We start from the raw sequence: 5,036 nt of genomic DNA on the forward strand, positions 1-5,036 counted from the left end.
TGTTTGCCAAGTCTACAACCATTACAAGGTAAAGAAACATCTCCAAATACAGACCCTAAGAGGCCCTGATGCACTAAGGATGGCAAGCGAGAGCCATAGATGTGACCTAAGCCACTACTGGAAGGACGCAGACAAGGAGGCAGCAAGGTCATGAGAGCTGGCAGAAGTGGTGGCGGTGGAAGGAACACAAAGCTAGTCAACCTCCCAAAGGCCCTCTAACTCACGGCGCCGGGGGCTAGCACCAACCAAAGTCTTGGTACGACGATCCTGAATGGAGCAAGAATCGGTATCAAGAATGACATGACAACCAGAATCAGTAAGTTGGGCGGTGGAAAAAAGATTCATGGTAAGGCAGGGAACATGTGAAACACTAGGAACAGAAAAAGACGGAGTGGAAAGAAGGCCATGACTAGCAACAGGAAGAGATGTGCCATCGGCAGTAGGAACATTAATAGGGGAATCAAGAGGGCGAAGAGAAGACAACATTGAAGAACTAGAAGACATATGAAAGGAAGCTCCAGAGTCCAGAACCCACTAAGATGTACCTGACTATGTAGATGTTGGCGGTGTGGTGGAAGAAATCACAACAGCAGCAGCAGAACATGTCGATGAAGAGCCAGAGGTAGCCAGCAGATGCTTGAGCCGTACTATGCCCTGGTCAGTGAGTGACAGAGTCGATGAAGATCCAGGAGTCGCACTGTAAGAGGAGCGCCTCTGGTCCCGCTTCTTCTCACGGCAATCAGAGTCTGGGTGACCTGGCCGAGAGGAGTATCCACAGAAGGTGTCACGGCGTGACCTGCCCTTCTCAACATAGAGAGGGCGACCAACCCCCCTAAAGGTGTGGACAGGAGCAATGGAGCAGTGAGACGAGCATATGACACAGGAGCTCGGGTAGCCAAGACTGATGGAATCACAAGCAACCCAGCAGAACGAAGGCGGGTCTCCTCAGCACAAAGCTCGGCGAGCATCTCCGAGATAGGCACACGACCATGAGCAAGCAAGTGAGCACGTCGAGGCTCGAACTCAGAACAAAGACGAGATAAGTACTCATGGACCCTCTGAAAATCCAAATCAGACCGCGTAGTCTGACAGCAATGGCAAGTTCCACAAATAACTGTCCAAAGAGAGTCAAGCTGGCGCCAGATGGCATAGCACTATGAATAGAACTCATCAACAGATGAATCACCTTGCTGGAGTGCGTGCTCCTGACGCACCACAGATAGGTAGAGAGCATCACCAGAGGACCGATAGCGCTGACAGAGATAAGACCACATCGCTGCAACTGTGCCGAGTCCATGAACTCCAAAGCAAACTGAGGGTGGACACTCGCAGTGAGAATAGCAGCACCTCGAGCATCACCATTGCACCACTGAGTGTGAGCAGACAGATCATCCCGATAGATGGAAAGAGCATCAGAATCGGTGGATACCTGCTGATCATAAGCATCAACCGCAGCATCGTCAAGAGCCTTGTCTGCATCCCGATCAGCCTGAGAAGCATCAGGAGCAAGTACTGGTGGTGCCGGCCGGGTAGGATCCACCGGAGCAACAGGGCAGGATGGACAGGGCGTACCTCGCCAGAAAGAACGCCCCACAACAGAAGGCCGCGCATATGGATACGCATGAACCCCGCAAACTTGGAATAGTTGGTGCCGTCGAAGATCACTGAGCACCGAGGGATAGCGGCATAGCCCAAAGAAGACATAAGGAGCTTTCTCTTTTTTGGAGTCAATGGGTATAGGGAGACCCGATCTGGATCGAGCGGAATCGAGCACTCACTCGCTCGCCCGTACGCACGCTCGCTCTGCCTAGACGAGCAGAGGCGAGGAGCACATGCCAATCCTCAGATCCGTCCAGGGAAGAGAGAGCCGGCCTGGCCGGACAGCGGCAAGGGCGCAGGAGATGCGTAGGCGGAAGGAGGCAGACGGGGGCAGCCGGATGAGCCCAAGGTGGGCGGGGCGGAGCTTGGCAAGAACAGTAGCGGGGAAGGCCGAGCCAGGCCGCGGCGGCGACCGAGCGGGCCGGGGGTGGTGGCGGTCGGATCCGAGCCAGGCCGTGGCGGCAGCGGGCCGGGGGTGGCGGCGGCCAGATGAGCCAGGTCACGGCAACGATCGAGCGGGCCTGGGGTCGGCAAAGAAGAGGCAGGGGGCAGCGGGATGGGCCGGTGGCGGCTGCAGCCAGAGACAAATATGGCCGGAGAACGAAGGAGATGGCCGGAGACAGCGGCGACCGGAGGAGATGGCCGGAGACGGCGGCGGTCGAAGACGGGCAGACTAGGTTCAGGACGCATGGAGTTGCATCGTGCAGGAGAAAGAGGCTAGCCTGGCTTCTGATACCATGTTGGATAATCAGCAACTAGTATTCACTTAGGGCCAAAGGCCATTATATATACATGTGTGGTAAAGTGAAAGAAACCCCTTATACAATGGGGATGTATCGAAAAGGGACTATACACATCTAACAGTGTACACCATCGAGAGAGCCTTCCCCCTCACATGGGTGTCCATGACGTGTTGCGTGGTGAACTGCCCGCCGTTGTCGTCGTCGGCCGCTGGGAGCGCCATTGGAGCCACGGGAGCCATCGCAACTAGGAAGCTTAAAGGGGTTAATCGGGACAAAGGACACGAGATGTTCATACTGATTCGGCCCCTTACAGTGAAGGTAAAGCCTAGTCCAGTTGATGAGGTATTGCTAGGTTTCGATGACAAAGGAGCGAAATACGCTAACTTGGCTCTCGATCTGTTGTTTCTTGCCCTAAGCCGCCATACAAAGTCCCGGGTTGACGCCCTGCGGTATACGGAGTCCCGACCGGCTCATACAACATGTCTGGCTCGGTGACATCTTTTACATGCCTTACTTTACAAGTCTTATTCATACATGGCGGTTTATACTTACAGGCCTTAAGCCGCCTCTGGGCTTGGGCCTACTACAAGCCTTATCGTAAACCGTCACCTTGTATACTCTTCAGGCTTTCTTTAAGTAACCCGCCATTGTGATTGACCCGGCCCCTCCTGGGCGGGTCATACCTGGTAGTCATATCCCCAACAACTGGGATACCGACTCACTGGTAGTATAAGGTAGCTGGGTCTGTTTGCCAAGTCTACAACCATTACAAGGTAAAGAAACATCTCCAAATACAGACCCTAAGAGGCCCTGATGCACTAAGGATGGCAAGCGAGAGCCATAGATGTGACCTAAGCCACTACTGGAAGGACGCAGACAAGGAGGCAGCAAGGTCATGAGAGCTGGCAGAAGTGGTGGCGGTGGAAGGAACACAAAGCTAGTCAACCTCCCAAAGGCCCTCTAACTCACGGCGCCGGGGGCTAGCACCAACCAAAGTCTTGGTACGACGATCCTGAATGGAGCAAGAATCGGTATCAAGAATGACATGACAACCAGAATCAGTAAGTTGGGCGGTGGAAAAAAGATTCATGGTAAGGCAGGGAACATGTGAAACACTAGGAACAGAAAAAGACGGAGTGGAAAGAAGGCCATGACTAGCAACAGGAAGAGATGTGCCATCGGCAGTAGGAACATTAATAGGGGAATCAAGAGGGCGAAGAGAAGACAACATTGAAGAACTAGAAGACATATGAAAGGAAGCTCCAGAGTCCAGAACCCACTAAGATGTACCTGACTATGTAGATGTTGGCGGTGTGGTGGAAGAAATCACAACAGCAGCAGCAGAACATGTCGATGAAGAGCCAGAGGTAGCCAGCAGATGCTTGAGCCGTACTATGCCCTGGTCAGTGAGTGACAGAGTCGATGAAGATCCAGGAGTCGCACTGTAAGAGGAGCGCCTCTGGTCCCGCTTCTTCTCACGGCAATCAGAGTCTGGGTGACCTGGCCGAGAGGAGTATCCACAGAAGGTGTCACGGCGTGACCTGCCCTTCTCAACATAGAGAGGGCGACCAACCCCCCTAAAGGTGTGGACAGGAGCAATGGAGCAGTGAGACGAGCATATGACACAGGAGCTCGGGTAGCCAAGACTGATGGAATCACAAGCAACCCAGCAGAACGAAGGCGGGTCTCCTCAGCACAAAGCTCGGCGAGCATCTCCGAGATAGGCACACGACCATGAGCAAGCAAGTGAGCACGTCGAGGCTCGAACTCAGAACAAAGACGAGATAAGTACTCATGGACCCTCTGAAAATCCAAATCAGACCGCGTAGTCTGACAGCAATGGCAAGTTCCACAAATAACTGTCCAAAGAGAGTTAAGCTGGCGCCAGATGGCATAGCACTATGAATAGAACTCATCAACAGATGAATCACCTTGCTGGAGTGCGTGCTCCTGACGCACCACAGATAGGTAGAGAGCATCACCAGAGGACCGATAGCGCTGACAGAGATAAGACCACATCGCTGCAACTGTGCCGAGTCCATGAACTCCAAAGCAAACTGAGGGTGGACACTCGCAGTGAGAATAGCAGCACCTCGAGCATCACCATTGCACCACTGAGTGTGAGCAGACAGATCATCCCGATAGATGGAAAGAGCATCGGAATCGGTGGATACCTGCTGATCATAAGCATCAACCGCAGCATCGTCAAGAGCCTTGTCTGCATCCCGATCAGCCTGAGAAGCATCAGGAGCAAGTACTGGTGGTGCCGGCCGGGTAGGATCCACCGGAGCAACAGGGCAGGATGGACAGGGCGTACCTCGCCAGAAAGAACGCCCCACAACAGAAGGCCGCGCATATGGATACGCATGAACCCCGCAAACTTGGAATAGTTGGTGCCGTCGAAGATCACTGAGCACCGAGGGATAGCGGCATAGCCCAAAGAAGACATAAGGAGCTTTCTCTTTTTTGGAGTCAATGGGTATAGGGAGACCCGATCTGGATCGAGCGGAATCGAGCACTCACTCGCTCGCCCGTACGCACGCTCGCTCTGCCTAGACGAGCAGAGGCGAGGAGCACATGCCAATCCTCAGATCCGTCCAGGGAAGAGAGAGCCGGCCTGGCCGGACAGCGGCAAGGGCGCAGGAGATGCGTAGGCGGAAGGAGGCAGACGGGGGCAGCCGGATGAGCCCAAGG

Source organism: Triticum aestivum, chromosome 1A, assembly GCF_018294505.1.
Source record: "Triticum aestivum cultivar Chinese Spring chromosome 1A, IWGSC CS RefSeq v2.1, whole genome shotgun sequence".
NCBI lineage: Eukaryota > Viridiplantae > Streptophyta > Magnoliopsida > Poales > Poaceae > Triticum > Triticum aestivum.